This window comes from Rhinopithecus bieti, unplaced genomic scaffold, assembly GCF_001698545.2.
Source record: "Rhinopithecus bieti isolate Rb0 unplaced genomic scaffold, ASM169854v2 scaffold_18354, whole genome shotgun sequence".
In the NCBI taxonomy this organism is placed as follows: Eukaryota; Metazoa; Chordata; class Mammalia; order Primates; family Cercopithecidae; genus Rhinopithecus; species Rhinopithecus bieti.
Genome location: NW_016809835.1, coordinates 2,671,669 through 2,695,780, shown reverse-complemented (window position 1 = coordinate 2,695,780; position 24,112 = coordinate 2,671,669). Strand labels below are relative to the sequence as shown.

The following is a 24,112-nucleotide window of genomic DNA, read 5'->3' as shown; positions in this document are numbered from 1 at the left end:
TTTTTTTTTTTTTTTTTGAATTGCAGAGTAGGAAGGGCCTTTCTAGTTTTACACAGAAGCCTTAACATTTATCATGCATTTTATTGCATTACAATAAAAAGCTTCTGCAGGGCCAAAACTCAATAAACAAAGTCAAAAGACAAACAAAAAACCGGAGGAAGCATTTGCAACATGTATCACAAAGAACTTAGTATAAACAGAAAAATGAGCAAACGACATGAAACACATATGTCACATAAAATGAAATATAGTTGGCTTATAAACATGCACAAAATAAAAGATATTTTAATTCATAATAAGAAGATGCAAATTAAAACTATGAGATACCAATTTTTATTTACTTTATCGGCAAAGATGAAACATTTGTTAACACATTTTTCTGTGGGGTTCTGGAGAGAGCTCTCAGATATTTCTGGTGTAACTGTGAATTAGCAGAACATCTACAGAGAGCAGTTTGTGAATGTCTATCAAAATGTAACATTGACTCCTCTTGAATTTATCCTGTATAAATAAGATGCAAAAAGACAGACCTACACTGCAATGTATCTGCCACAGCATTATTTGGACAGAAAATAATTAGAAATAGCACAATTGTCCATCAATAACAGACTAGTTAAATTAGTACAATGGAATATTGTGCAGACCTACCAAATGAGGGAACATAATTGAGTCCAGAAATGGACTCTCGGTATATGTTCCATTGGATTTGACAAAGGTGCCAATGAGGGGAAAATAGTCTTTTAAACAAATGATACTGAAACAATGCCATGTCTATAACAAAAGAAAAAATGAACTTTGGCCCTTATCTCACACTATACACATATATTAACTTGGAGTAAATCATAGGCCTGAATATAAGAGTTAGAACTATAACATTTCTATAGGGATACACAGAAGAAAATTTTTGTAACTTTGGCTTAAGCAAAGATTTCTTAGTTATGATGCAAAACATGAAATACATGAAAACATTGATAAATTGGACTTTATCAAAATTAAAGACTTTTGCTCTTCAAGAAAAAGATACCGTTATAAAAAAAAAAAGACAAGCAACAAACTAGGAGAAAATATTTGTGAAACATATATCTGATAAAGGACTTGTGTTAAGAATATCTGATAAAGGGCTTGTTTTATACATATTTTAAAAGTCTTAAAATTAATAATAAGGCAAACAACCCAATTTAAAAATGGACACAAATTTTGAATAAATACTTAAAAAAGATATAGAAATGGCAAATCAGCACATCGAAGATACACAGTATTGTTAGATTATGAAAATGCAAACTAAAACCACGATGAGATATCACTACGCACCCAGTAAAATGCCTAAAACCAAAAAGATGGAAAATACGAAGTGTTGGTAAGGACGTGGAGGAACTGAAATTCCCATATGTTGTTGGTAGGAATGTAAAAGGGTATTGCCTCTTTGGAAAACAGTTTGATAGTTTCTTAAATAGTTAAATATATGCTTACCATACAACTCGGTCATTTTACTCCTGGGTAACTACACTCAAAAACTGAAATCACACATTCCCATGAAGACTTGTGTGCAATGTTCACTGCAGCATTATTCATAATGCTCCCAACTGGAAACAATCCAAAGGCTCATAAATTGGTGAGTGGATAAGCAAAAGCTGGTTTATCTATGCAGTGGAATACTACTCAACAATAAAAAGGAACTATTGACATATGCAACAATGGATGAATCTCAAAATCATCATGCTAAGAGAAAGAAGCCAGACACAATATTATTAAAGGAACCAGACACACAGTAAATTTTGAATGATTTTGTTTATAAGAAATTTCTAAAAGCACAAAACTATAGAGACAGAAAGTAGATTAGTGCTTTCCTGGGACCAGGGGTGGGAGCAAGACTGGCTGCTAATGGACATAATGGAACTTACTGGAGTGATGAAATTATTCCAAAATTGGATTTTTTGATGGTTGCACAACTGTATAAATTTTCTAAAACACATCATACTGCATATTTTAAAACACATGAATTGTATATCATGTAAATTATACCTCAATAAAGCTGTTTAACTTAAAAAAATGAGGCAGCTTCATAAGTTCTGATAAGGGAGCAATCTCCAACCTGTATAGTTAAGTAAAAAGGCCAGGGTACTTTAATTCTACAGAGTGCTATCGTTTTGTTAAAAAAAAAAAAAAAAGTGTATTTTTCATGTGTATAGAATATCTCCAGAAAGATACAATAGACTTGCGGATAGAATTTACCTTTGGATGAGGGAGTAGGATGGCTGGGAGACAGGGATGTAAGGAAACATTTAACTATATTTCCTTTTGTACCAGGGTGGGGTGGGGTTTTGAGACCCATGTGAGCCATACCAGCTCTTTTATAGTGGGCAAATGTCTGAGCCTTTGTTTTCTCATCTGTAAAATAAAGCCAATCTTTAAAGATAATTCTGATTTTAAGTACCATGCTCTGAGAATTTCTTTAGGGATGAGCATCTCTCACCTGCCGACATTCCTCTCGTTCTTTCCCTGCCAGCATGTCACCAAATGCCACATATAAAACCACAACCAAAGGCTTTGTTCCTTTTCATTCAGTTGCCTCTCAGTTTATTGGGGCCATGTTCTCTTGTCACATATGTAAAATATGTCAACCACGGTGAAACGGCAGCCTAGAAATCTAGGGGCAAATACACAAGACAGTATACAGTATACAGGAGCAGTCCTAGGGGCAGCTGCTTGAGATGAAACCCCAGCCACCTCGCTTGCTAGCAGCGTGACCATGGGGAGTTCACCTGTGCGGTATAAAATAGCACGTATAAAATAGCATCCCCTCTTTGGGTAGGAATTAAGAGTGATAATTCATGTAATTAGTAATATTAAATAAGCAGTTAGCCCTTTTAATTATTAATCTGAACTCCCCTACTCATGGGACCAGGAGCTTTCCTGGGAGTGGGGGAAAGAAAGGCATGTCAGTTAACAGGTTGTATATTCATTACCACTGTGAACTGGGGGTCCTGGCAGGGATGAAATGGCTTATTTTTTCATGCAACAACCCAAAGGGAGAGGCTGGAGTAAATTCTGCTCCCCACAAGCCAATATCAATGAGGGAAACTTCTTCAAGAAACTTCTTCCAAGATTCTATCTCCTGGAGTCAGTTTCATCCTGAAAATGTGAAGAAGGCAAGCTGTAAAACTACAAGATGGTGATATTATGTGGGGGGTTGAGCCAGTTAAGTTACAGTGAGTTTCAGTTTACATGATAAATATGCCTTAAATTACATTTGGATTAAAATATTACTGAATATTAATATGGAGACACTTGCATAACCTCCTTGCCATGGTAGTCATTCGACAAAAATGAGTTGTTGCTTCAAATCAAACGAAACCAAGTCAAACACCTCTAATTACCATGATATGTGCATGCTCCTGTTTCCCAACTTCAGTCTCAATGCAGAAGCAAGGGTTTTATCTAAATCCAGACAATTATCTGTGAATCCCTGTAACTTCAAGGGTCTCAGTCATGGATAGTAGCCCTCCTGACACCAAAAAAAAAAAAAAAAAAAAAAAAAANACCTCCTTGCCATGGTAGTCATTCGACAAAAATGAGTTGTTGCTTCAAATCAAACGAAACCAAGTCAAACACCTCTAATTACCATGATATGTGCATGCTCCTGTTTCCCAACTTCAGTCTCAATGCAGAAGCAAGGGTTTTATCTAAATCCAGACAATTATCTGTGAATCCCTGTAACTTCAAGGGTCTCAGTCATGGATAGTAGCCCTCCTGACTCCAAAAAAAAAAAAAAAAAAAATCTCTGACAGCTTTTAAAGGAGCTGAATTTCCCCTGTGTGTTTAAGGTGATAGCAGACTCCTTTTCATGATCAGATCACATTTTAGAACCGGATTCTAGAAGGCACAGTTCAGTTTAGTGGTTGCTCTGCTTAATAATTCTTTCATGTCTGTCTTCTCTTCTTAACTACATCAGAACTGTGTTTGTCAGGACCGTATTTTAAACGATGTTTGTACTCTCTAGGACAAGAGGCTCTCCAAATTCTTGCTGGTCTCACATTAATTCTTTCAGATCCTTTGAAGAAATAACAGCTCTTATTATCCTTATTTTAGAGATGAGGAAACTACAGCTCAGAGAGAGTAAAGGATTCGGCTGAAGTCATATAGCTCCATGGATCTGAAGGGGAATGTAGAGTTATTGCAAAGAGTCTGTACATAGATGTCAAGTGCTTAATGTTTTTGGACTGACTAAATTAATGGTTTAGAAGTATATGGTCCTCTGTTTATGTTATAGTATATGTTGTATTATGGTTATGTTACAGTAATTAACGCATTCATTGATTAAATGTAAATTTTAAGACTGGGCGTAGTAGCTCATGCCTGTAATCCCAGCACTTTGGGAGGCCGAGGTGGGCGGATCACAAGGTCAGGAGTTTGAGACCGGCCTGGCCAACATGGTGAAACCGCACCTCTACTAAAAATACAAAAAAAAAAAAAAAAACGCTGGGCCTGGTGGCTGATACCTGTAATCCCAGCTACTTGGGAGGCTGAGGCAGAGGAATTGCTTAAACCCAGGAGGCAGTGGTTGCAGTGAGCTGAGATCATGCCACTGAACTCCAGCCTGGGCAACAGAGCAAGACTCTGCCTCAGGAGAAAAAGAAAAAAAATGTTAATGTTACTGAATTCAAAATAGTTTCTATTTTGTATTTTTCTAACTTATTAGTAAGGTGCAAATTGGGTTTATTTTTTAAACTTACAAGAGGTCCTTGATCTGAGAAGTCTGGAATCCGCTGAAGTAGACCAAAGCTAGGGCTCACTAACAAATTGCAGAAGGTGTGTTTAGAAGAATCTAGGTCTTCTGGTAGCAAAGAACATTTCTATTCTTCAGTTGCTACCTATAATAGGTTTGCATACTTGATCAAAGTCTAGAAAACGGTGGAAGTATTGATCATCATTGTTTAATTTCTTCCTTCATCTAACAACTATCTCCCAAAAAACTTCTAATTCTTTCCTTTATTATCTGTGTGACCTTGGGAAATTTGCTTAACTTATTTGTGTTCTAGTTTCCTCATTGACAAGGTAAGGAGAATAGTAGTACTTACTTCAGAGGGTGCTGTGATGGTCACATGAGTTAATGCCTGTGATGTCTTTAGCACATTCTTGTCACATAGGAAATACTCAGCGAATATTATTGTTGCTGAATACTTGAGACTGTTTTTGACACATAGTTGGGGCTCAACAGACATTTTTGGAATGATTTAGTAAATAAATGAAAATGTGAAGTAGGAATAAGGGCAGTTCTATATATATAATTTTTTAATTAAATTTCCTTGGTCACAGGTAGGTAATTAGGACAGCTGCTTTTGTGCCGAGGCTACATTTGGGGAATATACATTTTGGTGAGCTCAAGCTAGAGAGCTGATGATGTTTCTGTATTTTCTGGCCCAGCAGACTTTACAGGTTTATCAGCTTTATCTACTAGATGTATCACAACATGCATTTAAGGGATCAGGCAGGAAGAATTTGGGCTTGGAACTGATGTGAAGTAAAGGCTTTATTCCTCATTAAAAACCATAAGAGGAAATAAGGCCATTAGACCCTTCAAATGGGAGAAGAGAAGCGATGCTTTCTTGCCACAAACCAAAATACTGAGGACCACAGCTGTAAGAAGGTCAAAGGAAGTTAGAATGACCTTTCATAGCAGGCTCAATGTTTAGCCAGCTTAAGATTTTACTTTCAGATCATCCCAGGGATAGCTATTTGGTTTACTACATGAACAACCTTCTAGCCTTACAGAAACAGTTGTTTTGCTTTTGTTTTGTTTTGTGAGGTTTTGAAAGTAGGAAAAAAGAACCTATTGCTTGACTTTAAAAGATGAGCTGTCCTGAGTTTCAGCACTGGCTGACATGGTTGGTTTTTGTTGTTGCTGTTGTTGTTGTTTGTTGTTTAACAAAGGTATTTGGCAAATGGGCCAATGAAGAAAAAATCAGTGTCTTAGACTCCACTGCTTTTTCCAAGACTAGGCAGTAATCAGATGACAAGTCACAGTGATGATAGCAGCTAGTGCTCCTTGGCACTCCATGTTGGGGAGGCCCTGTGCTGATGCTACAGACACTAAAGTAAGACCCATTTTCTGCCTTACAGAACTTTCTAGGCATAGTTACAATAAGGGACATTAATATACTTCCCTGTCACCTATATTCACTGACCCCGTGTCTACCCACTGGAATCAAATGAAACAAATCAAGTTCTTTTCAATGTCAGCTCCTTAAGTATTTAAACATAAGCCATCAAGAATCTAGGTCTCCAATACACTTCCTTATTAACATGCTAGGGAACTCCAGCCATCTAAGTAAGGTATGGTTTTATGTCCCCTCACCAGTAGGTCACATTGCTTTGCACACTCTCTAATTTGTTCCTCACCATAATGTTTGACCCAGAACACTCCTCCACCACCACCATCCCAGTGGTTTTGGCCAGTACAGAGTGGAGCTGGGCTCTCCAGGGCCAATATTCAGTATTCAGGGTCATAGCAACTGCTGGAATTCTTCCTCAAAAAGCCCAGTGAAGGGACCTGGAGTAAATAAATAAGAAACTTGAAATAAAATGGTTGATTTTCTTTATTATATTTTTAGATCCCCAGCCCTAATCTTGTCCTAGGTCTTCCTCCTTTCTCTGTAGAACCATGAGAATATTTTCTTACCAGTGTTGTTAGGAAAACCAAATACTAGTATACTTGCCATTTATTAAGTGTCTTTTTCTGGTATCCGGTGTTTTACATTTATTATTTTATGCAATCTTATAATAACCAGGCAAGTTGGGTTATTAGTATTTTTTTATCCCCATTTTCCATAGGAAGAAACTGTGGCTTAGAGATTAAGTAACTTGCCACAGTTCTAGAATTCAAACCCGGAGCTACCTAACTCCCAAGCTTCTGCTCCTTCTCACAAATCACTCAGTATCTCTGTGATATATTAATAACATACTTGGACATACTTAGTACTTTGGCTGGCCATGCTAAGTGCTCAATAAATGTTAGTTTCCCTTTTTCTCATCATCCTTCCAAATAATCACATGCAACCTAAAAATGAGGAAGAGGGCTTAGAGTGGACACAAGTGTGTTCCAGGTTCCCAAAGTGGTCAGATAACATGAATTCTGCAGTGACGTGCCTTTGGCCATGTACACCCCTTCGGTGGGGCTGTGGACCAGCTCTACATCTATTAACATGTACTAGGCCAACTCGTTTACTATCAAGGAATGTCTGGCAGTTCTTTCTAACCAATCCCTACCCCATATAGTTTCTCCTTATTTCTTCAAACAATTCTATGCACTCCCTAAACCATTCCATTAAATCCAGTGGCTTTTGAGAGCTCCACAGCAGCTCAGAGCTGGCCCTGTCTTCTTTGGACTCAGAGTCCACAGGTCAGGGAAAGATGTAGATAGCGCATGCCATCACGGAGAAGAGGGTCTCAGGGCAGGCTTCTCTTTGGCTCCTCCTACCATTGCTGGGGTTCTTTGCGCTCTTCTGAGAGCTGCATACTATGTTACTTACAGCAACTATCATGCTCAAGTTCAGTAGTTCTCAACTGGGGGCAGTCCAGTGCCTACAGAGGTATTTGAAAATAGGGAGAGTGCTTTCTGGTTTTCACAATTACTAAAGGGCACTTTTGGCATCTAGTGGCTGGGGGTGGGGAGAGATGCTAAAATTCTGCAATGTACACAACAGTCTGGCATGATGAAAAATGGACCCCAGGCCGGGCGTGGTGGCTCATGCCTGTAATCCTAGCATTTTGGGAGGCCAAGGCAGGTGGATCACAAGGTAAGGAGTTTGAGACCAGCCTGGCCAATACGGTGAAACCCCATCTCTACTAAAAATACAAAAAAAAAAAAAATTAGCCGGGCATGATGGCAGGTGCCTGTAGTCCCAGCTGCTTGGGAGGCTAAGGCAGAAGAATCGCTTGAACCCGGGAGGCAGAGATTGCAGTGAGCCGAGATTGCACCACTGCATTCCAGCCTGGGTGACAGAGCAAGACTCTGTCTCAAAAAAAAAAAAAAAGAAAAAAAAGAAAAGAAAAAGAAAAATGGACCCCAAATAGCAATGCTGTTGCACCCATTGAGAAGGCCGGAGCCATCACTGTCTTCTTGCCATTGTCCCTCCATGCCCAGCACAGTGCCCATCCCCTCACAAAATCTAAGTACAAATCTCATGAATGAATGCTCTCCTTGGTACCTTGCCATCTTTCAGCATGTCTCCTCTCCCAGGGGAGCTGTCCTGCTTGCTTGTCATTTCTGGAACCGACTTCAAAAGTGAAGGCTTTATTCAGCTCTATCTCATCTGTTTTTCATTCCTTTTTCCTTCCCTTATTCTCAAAATTTTCAAAATTGACCTTCTAAAGTGACCAATTATGATTTACCCTTTGAGTAAAACTCAAAGACAAGGCTTTGTAGAGTAATTTTAGGTAGGAGCTTTTATCTCCACAATAGAAGTAAACACTCCAAAAAGGTATTTACATTGATGGTCTAATTGACTAGGTTGTTAAATGATTAAGTGATTTGGCCAAAGCAGCAACAGTGGCCCTGTTGACCTCCCTTCTCTGACCCTTGAAGCTACTCTTGAAGCCTGGAACTTGTGGAGGAAGGGAAGGGGGTCTTAAAGAGTCAGCAAGGAAGAAGCTCAAGCTCAAGCTCTGACCTGTTCATCATTCCTGCTGAAATGTCAGGAAAGCTGGTACTAAGCAGACCAAGGACTGCAGCTCCCTCCAGACAGATAACCTGCCAAAAGAGAGTCAGAAATGTGTCCCCATGAGATGCCTGTATCCTGATTCCAGTTAAGTGATAGCAGCATGATGCTGCTGCAGTATGGAGCATTATCTGTGGTTGGAAATTTTCAGAGGTTGTGGGTTTTACTTTCTGGCTGATTCCCTTGAGAAGACCCTTAGCTCTTTTCTTTTTCATAAATTTCAGAGAGAAGGTTCTCTTCCCATCATGGGAATTCCCAACTCTGCTCCATTCAGGGGCTCTCCCATTTTCTTAAAGGGTATTAGGGAATACTTTTAAAGGTCTTAAAATAAAGTTCATTCTCATTCTTCTCAAATTGAAAACAACTTTCTGAAGGGTAGCAAAGCTCAGGGCTGGTAAGTGTGGGCTGGGAAAAATCATGGAGTGGAGAAATTTGGTAAGAGGGGAAAGAACAAACATTTACTTAGCACTTTCCATGTGCCATGCACATTACCTATTCAGTACATTATTTAATCTTCCTCCAGTTCCACGAAGAAATATATTAGTCTGGATGGACGAGGTTATGCTCCATTAACAAACAACCCCTAAATCTCCCGGCTTTTTAAAAAAGAAAGAAAACAAGAATCTATGCCTTACTTGTATTACATATCCACTATATATATCCAGATCATCTTACGTTTAGGCCCTAGACTGACAAAATAACTGTTATCTGAAATGTTTCAGGTTGTTATGGCAGAGAGAGAGAAAATAATATGAAATTGTGGACTATTTCTTTCTTTTTTCTTAATTTCTTTTTTGAGATGGGGTCTTGTGTTGCTCAGGCTGGTCTTGAGCACCTGGGCTCAAGTGATCCACCCACCTTGGCCTTCCAAAGGGCTGAGATTACAGGCATGAGCCACCACGTCTGGCCAGAATTGTGGGCTATTTCTTAAAGATTCCACAAGGAGATGACACATGTCACTTGTGCTCATGTGCTCACATTTTTTTATCCAAAGCAAGTCATCTGCCATGCCAGCCTATAAAGGGATAGGAAAATGCAATACAACCATGTGCCCAAAAGAAGAGCTAGAAATATTTCATGAATAAAGTATTCTCGTCTCTGTTTAATAGCTGAGGAACTGAGGCTTAGGGAAGTTAGGAAGTGATGGAGCTGGCTTTCAAGGCCAGGTGTGTGATGTCAGCTCCTGAGCTCTTTGCTCTCCTATAGTGGGTGCATTTCACAAGCATGTTCCGTACATGGTATCCAACCTCTTCTCCAAATGCGGTTGCTGGGCTAAAGTGTTCTTGGGGCTTAAGGGGGTATGCACATGCCCCAGATGTGGACAGTTAAAGCAAAAGCTAAATCATTGTGGCTCAGCTATTATTTCATTTTACCCACTTCAATTCTCCTTCAAGGGATTCAACACATTCGATGCGAAATCATATGTAAAAAAGTGGTATCTTTGAACACATGCTAGATTTTTCTTTTTAATCCTAGTCTCAAGTATCATAGATTTCCTTGCTTATTACTTTTATTGGTTAAATAATAAGAGAGCAGTTGCTCTGTTCTTACTTTGGTAAGGCTGCTGCCTGGTGGATGTTCATAACCCAGGGAAAAGAATGTCCCCAAATTCCCTCTATTTCTTTCACCCAAAACAGTCTCCAGGAAGAAAAAAAATCTTTGTTCAAAGGAGCAATAAAATAACAAGACTGAAAGACTGAATCCACCAGCCCTTAGAAAATCAATTCCAGCATTTCTTCCTCCTGGAACCCAGAGGAAGCACCCTGTTATGTAAGTTCTTTGTTTTCTTTCTTTCTTTTAGATAGGGTCTCACTCTGTTGTCACCCAGGCAGGACTACAATGGTGCGGTCTCAGCTCACTTCAACCTCTACCTCCTGGGTTCAGGCGATTCTTCCCCCTCAGCCTCCCCAGTAGCTGGGACTACAGGCGTGCACAACCACACCTGGCTAATTTTTTTGTATTTTTAGTAGAGATGGGGTTTCATTATGTTGGCCAGGCTGGTGTCGAACTCCTGACCTCAAGTGATTCACCCACCTCAGCTTCCCAAACCACTGGGATTACAGCTGTGAGTCACCGCACCCAGCACCCTGTTATGTCAGTTCTTCTCAGATGTATCTATTTCTAATGGGAGGGAAAAATCTGAAGAAGAAATCCTAAGCAGCCAGCCACAGGTAGAATTTCAGACTTTAACCTGTCCTGGTATTTCGCATTTTGCTCTGTAACATACCCATATTTGTCCACTACTACATAACCCAAAAGACACTCTAACTTATTCTGTGGTTTCCACCACACCTAGGAACTTGAACTTAAGCCTTCCCCATCTTTTTTTTTTTTTTTTTTTGAGACGGAGTCTCGCTCTGTCGCCCAGGCTGGAGTGCAGTGGCGCGATCTCGGCTCACTGCAAGCTCCGCCTCCCGGGTTCCCGCCATTCTCCTGCCTCAGCCTCCTGAGTAGCTGGGACTACAGTCGCCGCCACCTGGCCCGGCTAGGTTTTTTTTGTATTTTTTTAGTAGAGACAGAGTTTTGCCGGGTTAGCCAGTATGGTCTCGATCTCCTGACCTCGTGATCCGCCCGTCTCGGCCTCCCAAAGTGCTGAGATTACAGGCTTGAGCCCCGTGCCCGGCCAAGCCTTCCCCATCTTTTAATGGCAATATGCTTACCATCTGAAAGTGGGTCCCTGAGGGAGAGGGACAAGGGTTGCTGTCAGGCTAGGGGCATGGTGATTGCCCCTTGGCAGCTAGAGTATCCCAGAAGCCAAAGAGGAGGAAGGAAAGGAGGAGGAGGGGTGGGGGGATGGGGGGAGAAAAGAACTGTGAAATGATATCAGAAGGCTAGGAATAACCCCAAATATGGCCTAAAAAAGCACACGGAAATGACTTGGAAACAAATTACTGAAAACATAGTTGTTAGGGGACTACATATATTATTCATTATATTTTTCTGATTCATTAAAGAAGACAAAGTACTTTGTCCAGAGCAAAGCAGGTTTTAGCCTGAGGCAAATTGTTTAACCTTGCTAGGGTCCAATCCATAAAGCAGAGCTCAAGCGCTGCTCAGCCTAATGAGGTGTAAAGTTTGCAAAACTCTTTGAAGGCAGAGAGCTCAATTTGACTATTATGCATTATTGGATAAAATGCCAGTTTAGGAAGGAAACTCTCCAGTAGCATTATATGTGCCTTAACTGGTAGCCAACCAGTAGAGCTGGTTGTCGATGCTTCATGACAGAAAGAACCCAATTATTGATCACTTAAAATGGAAAATAAGCATCCGGGCTTGGTGGCTTATGCCTGTAATCCCAGCACTTTGGGAGGCTGAGGTGGGTAGATCACCTGAGGTCAGGAGTTTGAGACCAGCCTGGCCAATGTGGTGAAACCCCATCTCTACTAAAATACAAAAATTATCTGAGTGTGGTGGCACTCGCCTGTAATCCCAGCTACTCAGGGGGCTGAGGCAGGAAATCGCTTGAACCCGGGATACAGAGGTTGCAGTGAACCCAGATCGGGCCACTGCACTCCAGCCTGGGTGACAGAGCAAGACTCCATCTCAAAAAAACAAAGAAATAAGGCAGGCAGTAACAAATGGCATGCACCATTACAGCATTCGCTTGGTTCGGAGACAGATTCCTGAGCTAAAGAAGGCCTCATTTACTGGAATGGAAAAATATAAGGCCAGGAAATTGCTCAGAGGTCTCCTGTCTTTTCCTGTACACATGGGATGCACTAAGTGTTGGCTACTGTTTTGGATCAGAATCTCAGTTTTAGAAATAGCCCAAGTCTGTCCTTGGGAAGGGAGAGAATGTTTTGGTATATTTGCGTGTGGTGGTGTGGGGCAGGGGAGGTACAGAGGATGTTGGGAGGAGCCAGTTAGACCCTCCCTGAATCCAAACTGTTTCCTTGGGCCTCACAGTCATCAGAACTGAGCTGTAAGATTGGGCGGCCAATCTGAGTGCAGGGAGCCTCCAAGTCTCCTGAACTAGCACCGAGGTAGAGCCGAGTTGGTCCCACTGACAGCACAGGCCAATTCTGCATGTTCAAGTCCAATGGCTGGTCTCAAGTCTGCCTATTTTTCAGGTGCATAGGCTGAGCTTTAGTCTCACAGTCAACAGATATTTGCCAGGCAACAACCTCTCACCAAACATTATTTTAGGCAGTAGGAATATATAAGGAAACAAAAGACAAATATTCCTGTGTACAGGGAGTTTGCATTCTAGTGGAGGAAAATGAACAACGAATAAAGTAAGGTACACAGTGTGTTAGAAGATATGGAGAAAAATTAAATCGGGAAGGAGAGAGAATCGGGAGTGCTTGGCAGCCGGAGTTCGGGTGGCCTCACTTCAGACGCGGTATTGAGCAAAAACTTGAAGGAAGCAAAAGAGGCATGTGGGTATCTGGGGGAAGAGCTGTCCAGGCAGAAAGAACAGCAAGTGAAAGGCCCTGGGGTGGGAGAATGGCTGGTGTGTGCCAGGAACAACCAGAGGCTGGAGAGTGGGAGTGGAAGAAGCAAGTGAGCGGGTGGTAGGGCATGAGGTCGTAGGAGTAACAGGGAGAAACTTCATGTAGAGACTTGTAGGCCACTGTGTGGACTGTGGCTTTTACTCTGAAATAGATGGAAAATCACTAGAGAGTTTTGAGCAGGAGAATGACAAGATCTGATTTACATTTTAATAGAACCTGCCTGACTATTGTGTCAAGTAGATAGGAGCCCAAGGGAGAAGACAGGAGAAGAGTCAGGAGGCTGTTACAGTGATCCTGGAAGGAACCTCTGGTGGCTTGACCAGGGTAGAGGCAGTGGAAGTGGTGAGAAGTGCTTGGATTCTGGACAGATATTGAAAATGGAGCACATAGGATTTGCTAATTCATATAGCAGGGTACTCAGGTGGCCTGTCCAGGAACACATTAGTGAACTGGGAAGAGGTGATAAAGAAGGAAGGGACATAGCTAGAGTAGGCAGGACTCCAGTTGTTCTTCCTTTGTTCCTTTCTTTAACTGAGGGTCTGTTATGGGGCAGGCACAGTAGTGACTGTGAACTAACAGGATCCCTGACCTCATGGAGCAAACAGTGTGGAGAGAGTCAGACATTAAGTGAATAATCACACAAATCCATGTAAAATGACACTCTAACTTAATGTGCTGAGTGTCGGTGTTGAAAAATATTTTTTCAGCATTTAATCAAGAGAATACAATAATTACTAAATATTTTAATTTTTTTTACTAAATTTTGAAATCCAGTGTGCATTTTACGTGTACAGCGTCTCTCTATCCAGGTTAGCTGCATTTGACGTGCTCAAAAGCCACATGTGGCTAATGAGTACTGAATTATACAGCACAGCTCTAAACCATCAAGCCACACACATTTTAAAGTCATGAACAAAGCGCTGGAAATATAGGTCCTTCTCCGGTAATTTAAAAAGTGGGTAATACCTTAAATAGAGCCTCCTGCATTTTAAAATTGAATACTTTGTCATTAATTAGCTGTGTGCATTTGGGGACATCAGCTTACTACCCTTTGCCTCAGTCTGTAATAAGGAAGTGTGATGGGGCTGGGTAATGTGTACCTACCCTTTTAGTCTTAATGATCATTGACTCTGGATAAGGAAGTCCAAATAGTTTTTCCTTCTCTTGTCATCGCTCCTGAAGAGACCTTTCCTTTCAACCTTAACTCTTCTATGATATCTGAAAGGTGGAATTTGACTAGTTCAATAGCGAACTGACAAAACTCCAAAATGGCCTTCACTCCAAAGCAAAGAGTTGAATTTTTCTAGAGAAATAGGAATATTGACTATTTAAATGATTAATGAAACTATTGAGTTTTAGGTATACTATATTACTGTGGCTAAGTTTTAAGAAAAAGTCCCCATGTTTAAGAGATACGTTCTGAAATATTTATAGATGAAATAACATGATGTCATGGATTTGCTTCAAAAGCGTCCCAATCGGAAGGTGGGGAAGTGGGTGGGGTATAGGTGAAATGAGATTGGTCATTAATTGAAACTAAGTATAAGCACAGATATTATCCTGTCTACTTTCACAGTTTGAACTTTTCCATAACAAAAAGTTTATTTTAAGTAGATCTTCAGACTTTCTTAGATTTTAAACTTTCCTTTAAATACTGTGTATCCCTCATGGTACAGATGAAAAAATCTGCTTGAGGGCCATGAGCACGTGATTCTTACTTAATACTCCAGTGGGATGAAGCCCCAGACCCATCACTCCCATCACAGTTTAAATATCTCTGGCAGTTTTAGCGGTAACACAACTTTGTTCTCTCATCCTTCCCCCATACAGTTTAGGATCAGTATTTAGAAGTGAAAGGCTGTCTCCCCTGTGATTCAAGGAGAACCCCAAACTCTGCCAGAGCCACACAGGTGTCCAGGGAGCATGGTGATATATCACGGGTTTGTACAAAGTACACTGAAAATCTAGAAAGGTGCAGATGCTTGGCTCACAGGCACAAATAATGTTACTTCTTCCTCATATTGTGGAAGCTACATGCCACAGAGACAGGTAGGGGCTATCTGAGAAAGCATCTCAGAGGGAATGTGACCTCAAAGGCCAGGAAGTCAGCAAACGGGACCCACCACAGGGGTGGGTATAGGTCTCTTGTTGCCCTGGGTTGCCTGGGCATTATCTAAATATCTGGCATAATGCTCTAAGTTCAGTGGGAGCTTTCTGGTCTCACCTGTTCACTTTACCCTCTCAAACATCATGATAGAGGATGAAGAAGCTGGACCTCATCTCTGAGTTTCTACCCAAGACATTGTGAGGGGCTGAATGGTAAATGGAGAGCACGGGACAACATTGCAGGATTGACACCTTCAGGTACCTTTGCCTGACCGGCATGGATCTTCTAGCTTCAACACCACTAGATGCCTGACTTCTCACCATGAATTACAGCATTCACTCATTTTTACTTCCAAAGGAAGACTACTGCTAATTTCTTTAAAACAGTGTCTACAAAGAAAGAGAACAGGACTCAGTCTGGGAATGTTTTCCTTTTGCATTTTCATCAGCCAAAAAAGTATTGAGTTTAGGGTACCAACATACGGTGCAAATGTTAATTTTAAGGGAAATTTGGCACACTCAGCATGCTAAACTGTGCTACTTTCTACACATGTGATACTTGGCTTCAGTGGTGGCAATACAGTGCCAGATTTTCTTAAATGTCAGGCATTTTAAGAGATGGTTTCTCAGAATTTAAAATCACACACACACATACACACACACACACACAATAGAAATGCGACTGTGATGTTTCTAAATAAAATAAATTTGACCTCCATAGGAAAACAAGGCAACAGCTCTCTGGAGCCTGTAGTGGACCATGGGTTGACTCTCAAACACCTGCACAGTGCTGTTTTAAGCTATAAGCAATATATTGTAATCCCATAGTACATTAATATGATGATAATCTGCAACATAGCATATCCAATGTTTACGGCACATAGATGGTTTCCCTTGAAGGTGCCCCCTGTGTGTTGAAAGAACTCACTTATGGCCGGGCACTGTGACTCAAGCCTGTAATCCCAGCACTTTGGGAGGCTGAGGCGGGTGGATTGGGAGGTTAGGAGATCAAGACCATCCTGGCTAACACGGAGAAACCCCATCTCTACTAAAAATACAAAAAATTACCCCGGCGTGGTGGCAGGCGCCTGTAGTCCCAGCTACTTGGGAGGCTGAGCCAGGAGAATGGCGTGAACCCGGGAGGCGGAGCTTGCAGTGAGCCAAGATTGCACCACTGCACTCCAGCCCGGGTGACAGAGCAAGACTCCATCTCAAAAAACAAAAACCTCACTTATGCTACCTAAATCAGAGAAGCAGGTGAGAATTATCCAGAGGAGTCCCAGCGAACGTCAGCTTTTGGTAGTCCTTATTGTCAGAATAGTCTAATACTGAAACCCACGTTGAGCCTGGAACCCCACACTTCTTCTTACGAAACTTCCCCTTGACTACTTTGGTTTATCAAGTTTATCCTAAGCACAGATCTGACTCTCTCAACTTCATTGGCTCATTACATGATCTTGGGGGGTCTTTTCTAGGTCATCACCCATGTCATAGAGAAAACATTCATTTCAAGACTGTTTTGTCTCTACTTATGAGTCCGAGTCCAGATTTCTAGTTATTTTCATACTCCTGGAAGAGCAAGAAACATAATGGTGTACTTCCCAATGGACTGATGAAACAGTGCAGGGGAGGAGGAAATTGAGAATGATACAAAGCTTTACAGGGACCAGGACAGAGCCAAAGTCATCCGGCAGGAAGGAATATACGAACTGAGATTCCTGACACGCGGGCTCTAGAACTTTAAAACTCTCGTATCTTGCCCATGCCTCTATCATGAATAAACATGAATAAAACCTGAACTAGAGGATATCAGAAATGCTTTCCCATGCTCTAAACATTCTATAATTAATTATCTTCCCCTCAGGGGTTTTGGGGGAACTAAATGTACTAATGGGTATGAAAATTTTTGAAATAATTGAGAGTTATCTCAGTGTAAGTTAGCACAACATCATGAAATAATTATCTCAATAAACCTAGAATTCTTTCTTATTCTTATTATAATGTTGGGTCAAATGTAGGAGCTTACTTAATGTCAGGTGGAAAATAAAAGGTGTCATAGAAGACAAAAAGACACATTTATAGAAATGAATAATGTAAGTATAAATTAGGTTGACCTTTTGGGAAAGCAATTTAGCATTATGTATTAAGACCTGAAAATTAATATAATTTCACTCTGTAATTCTATTTCTAGATAATCTAATCTAAGGAAATGATAGAGACGTAACAAGGATTTATGAACAAAGTTGTCTACTGCAGTGCTATTTGTCTAATGCATAGAGATATGTAGTAAGTAGTGCTGTAAAAGAAAATATATTCATGCATAGTAAAAGACTTGAAAGAAACAGACCAAAATATTAACACAGTAACTCTTGGTGGTAGCATTATTGATTATTTTAATGTTCCCTCTTAGATATTTCAGCATTCTATTTACAATGGTAATAAATTTATACTATTTAAAGGTCCATAAAAATAAATTGTATAAACTTGTTCACCTTAATCTAATCCTGGTACCAACATATTTTGTCTTTTAATATGTCTGATCAGTAGTCAGCTTATCTGAACTGCTTTCAGGGCTTTCTTCTGTTCTTTGCTAACCATGAGGCTGCATGGGATTTATATTATGGCTATTATTTGCCAACAGCCCTCTGACATGCAGAGAGCTGAGTCACCTGTCCATTTTAGGGTGTCCGCACGTGGTGTTCCTTCCGTCCCTCAATATTCCCCGCATTCTTTCTCCACACGAAGTTCACAAGCTGTGAAGTGGCCCAGGGCTCACTTCTTTGGCAATACGATATACAGGGGCTCTTCAAGTGTGGCTTGCTTAATCCTCCCTACGAAGCAGTCTTCACTCACATTGAATTTTCCATTAATTTCTACAGAAAAGCTATTTACTCTGAGAACCCAAAGGTTTTAGAAACTATAGGCGATTCTGCAAAGTCTAGATTGAATTTGCTCATATTTTGTTGTTATTAAAAAGACTCAAATGAATTCTCTCTTTCCAGGTGAGACCCTCAGTAGAAAGGTATTTTGTTATTTATTCATTCCATTATTTATTTATGCGTTCAAATTAGTTCTGTCTTAGGTTCATCTCACCAGTTCTTCAATCAGCATAAATGAAGATGAAAACTTGAAAGGTTCATTTCCCAAATGCCCATTAAATGTTGTCTAATGTACTCCTTTTATAAGGAAGCTAGAGAAGGTTAGTGATGAAACAGAATCAACCTGTTACTCCACCAAGACAAGGGGATTGTGGGGAGGGAGGGAGTACAGGAAGGAAGGAATATTGATTGAAATCCACCAGAACCAAGTCATTCCAAACCACTAAAAGTCGAAAAGCTCCAAGGAACAGAAAATAAGTTATGGGAAATCATTTAAAAGAACTCTTTCTTTTGCCAAACCTTCCAAGAAAATATTCTTTATGCAGCATCTTCTTCTAGATTCAGTCTGTGGCATCCAGTCTCTCAGAATAGGCCCCTCAGTGTCTTAACTGGCTTTCCCTCAGTACCTCATCAATTTGTCACACAATTCTTATTCAATGTAGATCAAGCTATTTCTGCACACTTTCACATTGATTTGGAAAATGTCCTTCACACTTTGGTTTTAGTCTCTACTCATGAAATGTCATTTGCATTAGGATGATTTAGTTTCATGAATGGATTTTTCTCATGTATGATTTTGCCTTAGATGAGCCTTGGAACGCATATACCACATTCCAGCCATTGCTGCAAAACAAGACTTTGTGAGCCTGCTTGCATCTCCTCCTTAAATATATCTGTTTTTTCATCCTTTGTTCACGTTCTCGGGTTGAAGTCTTGGTTATATTTGTATGTGTTGTTTTCACAAGTTTTAAACCTGAAATTCAGTCCAATCCCTGTCTCCAGTCTTATACCCTCCAGTCATCTAAGCTGTCTCAGGCAGGTGTGTGTTTACATAGGGAGATTACACATGCTTGTGCACACACACTTGTGCAACTTAAATATGCCAGATATGGTCCTGTATATTTTGTCTAAACATCTCTATTACTGGTGATTCCATGATAATTAGGTATCTGCTGTTACTTGAAACTAGCCCCCCAAAAAGTTTTAAAACATTTGTCATTAGTATTGTTCTTCTACATTGCATTTTGGTGGCTGTTGCCCAATTTTCCATTTCAAGTTGTCACTTTTCTGATTGATTTATAGAAGCTTTTAGACATTGAAAAACATTAATTATTTGTCATATGTTGAAAAAAATTTTTTTGGTTTGTCATTTCCTTTTAAACTTTATGTGATTTTTGACATACAGGATTTTCTTGTTTTAATTTTTTTAATTTTAATTTTTTAATTTTTTTAATAAATAGAGACAGGGTCTTCCTATGTTGCTCAGGCTGGTCTCAAACTCCTAGGCTCAAGCCATCCTCCTGCCTCGGACCTCCAAAGTGCTGGGATTACAGGTGTAAGCCACCACGCCCAGCCAGGATTTGTTTTCTTGTATAATCAGGTTACTCAACCTTCCTAGTTTCTGACTTTTAGTCACAAGTTTAAAAAATCATAGGGATAAGGCAGACTCACTAAAGCCATCTCTACCAATGAGTTGGAGCTTTGGACTTGGAATGAAGCTTTTACAATGTTTCCTATTGTAATGGTATTGTTGAAACAAATGGGCAAGGGTTAGGTCTGGATAAAGGGTTGGATTTACACTCATCCTCAGGAGGAAGAGCCCATTTGAAACTAGAACAGAAGTAGAAGGAAAATCTCTTGGAGGAAAGCAGGGAGGGGGGCGGGGATGGTGATCAAACAAGTGTTTATAAGAGTCATTTATGTGACTAGAAATTGGATGACTATTCTGTAACCTTTTCCAAGTTCCTGGGCTTTGGACTGATTTCAGGGGATTTTTAGAGGCCAATGTCGTCCCAGACTTGAGCCATCTGAATGATTCAGTAGACAAAGTCCCCTTGGGGTGGGCAAACTCTTTCAACGGCCAGTTCCCTGGCAGGTGCCACCACTTTACATTTGCGGAATATTCCCCTCCTTTGCAAAAATCTTTCACCTACTCTATCTTGCTTGATTATTATAGCAATCATGTAAAATGAGTAGATTTACCAGGATTTCCTTTTCTTTTCAAGGGGTGAAAATAAATAGAATCTCAAATTTAACTGACTTTCCAAATTCAGCAATTGAGTTAAGCAAGGTGAGGTGTGCAGTTCACTCTAAAGGAGCAGTGTGGACTAATGCAAGGTGTACAGGCAAAGAAATTGGGCACATTTGGGGTGGAATGCCAGCTCAGCCACTTACTCACTCCCTGACTTTAGGCAAGCCAGTTCCCCTCTGCACTTTGATTTCTCATCTATAAAATGGAATAACGGCACCTGTCTTGCAGGATTGATGCAGGGATTAAATAATACAATGCTCCATTTCCTTCCATTATTCTATCTTTGTGGTTGTGTATGTTTTTGTGTGCCACCTTGAAACTTGCATAGAAGGGGTGGTATATCAAGACACTGAATAAACGGGAGAGTGTGAAGGGCCCCCACACAGGGCCTGGCACAGAGCAGACGCTGCATAAACCTAACTCCTCTCTCAGTACCCAGCTCACAAACTCCTGGGAGCTATGACGCCCTTGGAGGCTTTCCCCTAAAGGTTTCTTACGTAGTCTTACAATCCTACTCACTTAAATGTCTTTTACCGCCAAAATATTAAGAGTATTGTTGGAATTCAGAAATAGGATTCATTAAAAAAAAAAAAAAGACCCTCAATTATTTACCCAGAAGGCCATTATACAAGTAGGCTCAACGACTGTTTGCAATAGTTCTTACGTCATGACTAAGAGCAGAAATTGGCAAACTATAGACCGTGGGTCAAATCCAGCCCACCACTTTTTTTTGTTTTTTTGTTTTTTGTAAATAAAGTTTTATTAAAACACAGCCATTTTCATTTGTTTATGTGGTGACTGTGGCTGCTTTCATTGCCACTGGCAGGATTGAGTAGTTGCAACAGAGACTATGTGCCTCAGAAAGCTGAAAATATTTACTGTCTGATCCCTTATAGTAAAGTGTTGCCAACCCATGGCTAAGAGCTGCTACTTCCAGGCTATGTGACCTTAGATAGGTCATTTACATTTGTTGTGCCTCAAATTCCTTATCTATAAAATAGGGATAATTGTACTGATTAAACCATAGAATCCATGTAAAAGACTTGCATGTGGTAAGTCCCCAGTTAATAACAGCTATCATTATTATTACTAGAATTGTTGATTTGCAGCAAAGCTCTTTGGATAAAACACTAACCCAGGAACAGAAATCTATCTGGTCATGCTCAGTTTTAAAGGTCTCTCCTGCAGATATCAATAGCAGCTAGAATGGTCATCCTTCCCTGTCACCAAAATGTTTTCTTAAGATCAGCCATTTCAATGCTATTAGCTTAACTTCCAGGACATTAAAAGCATACCCTGCCATTCCTCCACACTTAATGTAGATGTTTGAATCAGTGCCACTGGATATTTTCCAATAGTCTGTGTACCCTCTCTGGGAGAGAAGGAATTGAATGAGGCATTTTGTTGAAATTAAATGTCAAGAGTACCAGCTGCTTCTTTCTAAAAATATGAGCTAGATATTCCAAAAGGTGTGAACCATCAATCAAAATACAAGGGAAGATTTTGCATTTAGTTGTTTGTTGTTAGAAATTTTTTTTAATGTTGTAAAGAAAACCAACCTTTTGACAAATGGCATTGAAAGCCATTAAGGGAGTTGAAAAACCAGCAGTTTCACTTTGTCTCCTCTATATGGTGGGAAATGCTTTCTCAATGTAAAGAAATCGTATCCAGCAGTCCAACCAGCATATGGAGGTGATTTCCAAGACAGAAGTGAAAAAAAAAAAATCCCACAGCCCAACCTTTCAGAAGTATCATAGTCATGCAGAGAGAAAATGTCCTGCCCTCTTCCTCATTGTTAAACTTTGTGGGTTAGAAGAGCCATCCCTATGGGGGTAGCATATCTCCAACCCAGCTTCTCACCTAGTGGCTGGGGAGGGTCTTGATGTGGGATGGAGAGAAGTCTTCCACTCAGGACTCACATGCATACAAATGGTGCACCTGTGAGCACTCCCCACTGCCGCCAGGGGAGAGCATAACCTGTTCAGGACCTTTCCTTTGTGATTACCTGGACCCCAGATGGCCATTGCCTGGGCTATGCCTCATCAATTCAATCTTGACATACAGAAAAATTTTCTCCACACCTCCAACACCCTATCATTAGTATCCTGGGTGGGTGGTGGAAAGGGAGGGATGACTGCAAGTCATAGGGCTTCTTCCATCAGAATGTCTCCTCTGCCATGCTCACCCACTCACCATGACCATTCACACTTCCCTTATTGTAGAGACTTGTCGTTTACATTGAACAGAGATTCACTGAGCACTCCCTACAGTACTTTTCAGCCTAGGATGGCCATGAGAATCACCTACAATACAAAGCTCTTAAAAAACATTGTTGCCTGACCCCCACCCAAGAGATCCTGAGGTGATTTCGGTCTGGGAAGGAGCCTAGGTTTGCATTTTTTAAGGGAGGTGGGCATTGTATGTTTAAAACTTCCCAAGTGATTCTCATGTGCTGACCTACCACGTGCCAGCCATTCTTCTACAGGCATACAACAGTGAACACAGGCCAGGTACCTGGTCTCATGAAACTTAGAATCTAGTGGGGCAAGTCAGATGATAAACATATGAATGGCCAAGATATTTTTTATGGTGCTACCAGGAAAATGAAGCTTGAGGCTGTGAAAGAGAGAGCCAGGGATGCAGAGATTTGTAACTTTAGAGTGGTCAGGGCATCACTGTTATGGAGTCATACTTTGCTTCTTTGCACGTGGTGAGCTCAGTGCTACAACAGGTCTGCACTCAGATCCTGCTCCTTGTTCATGATGGCAAGTGTCACTGCGTTCCCCAAGCCTAGATTTTACAGGCTGATGGACAATGAGAGCCTCTGATTGGGCAGATCAGCCCAAATCAACCACTATTGCTGGAAGCCACCTTAGAGGGCATGGCTTACCCTCAGTGATTTGGTTCCAGAATGCTACAGCCCTCTTTGTCTTTTACCTACTATTAAATCAATAGCAGAACTTCTTTGACTACCTCACTCCAACGTGATTATTATCAGTATCATCTATTGAATACAATTTTCTGACTTGTATATTGATAGTACTAAAAGCAGATCAAAACTCGCTTATTCTGTACAGGCCCTCTGCAAGATAATGGTCTCATTGAATGAATTGCTAAGGTAGGCATTATTAGCTGAGTTTCATAAATGTGGAAACCAAGCCTCTGAAAGGTTAAGAGAATTTAGTGCGGCTTACCTCTGTACTCCTTTTTGGTTCCTTCCGGCTCAGACAATCTGTGGTCCTATGATCTTTAGTGAGTAGTAGCAAGCCTGTGAGGGAAGGCATTTCATCTTACACATCTTTCTTTGCAGAAGACCCCCTTCTCTCCCACCCACCATAGGCCTTGCTTGTGATGGGCAGCAAATACATCAGAGACCAGTCCGTGAAGGCAGCTTGATGCTCACTCTTGAGTCTGTGAGCCCTGTAGGAAGGTCTTCAGGCTGCAGGCTACAGGACTGCTGCTTATAAGCTCCTGTATGTCAGAGCAAAGATGGTAACTCTGGCTTTTCTTCTCAAGACTCCAGGGTGAAGTTCTCAGTAAGCAACTTTGAACCTCTTCAAAGAAGCTTCCAAAGCATCTCGCAGGCTTTTGTAAAGGCTTCTGTGGGTCTTTGTCCCAAGATCTGTTCCCTGGACAGAAAAAATTCATGAGAAAAATTCTTTTATGCAACCTCTCCTTTCTTTCTAATTAAATTTTTAAAAATTG

At 40.7% G+C, this 24,112-nt stretch overlaps 1 protein-coding gene across 2 annotated transcripts in view; it reads left to right on the top strand.

Annotated features, from left to right (window-relative positions):
- ZNF366 (zinc finger protein 366) overlaps positions 1-24,112 on the top strand; it is a 70,468-nt gene that overhangs the window by 11,819 nt on the left and 34,537 nt on the right. The window contains exon 1 of one of the 2 annotated variants that reach the window (XM_017890587.1): positions 10,407-10,487. The exons of the other annotated variant lie outside the window; for it this stretch is intronic. The gene's annotated coding sequence lies outside the window, so the exon portion shown is untranslated. Of the gene's footprint in view, positions 1-10,406; positions 10,488-24,112 lie in introns of those variants that run through there. 2 annotated transcript variants of the gene reach the window in all.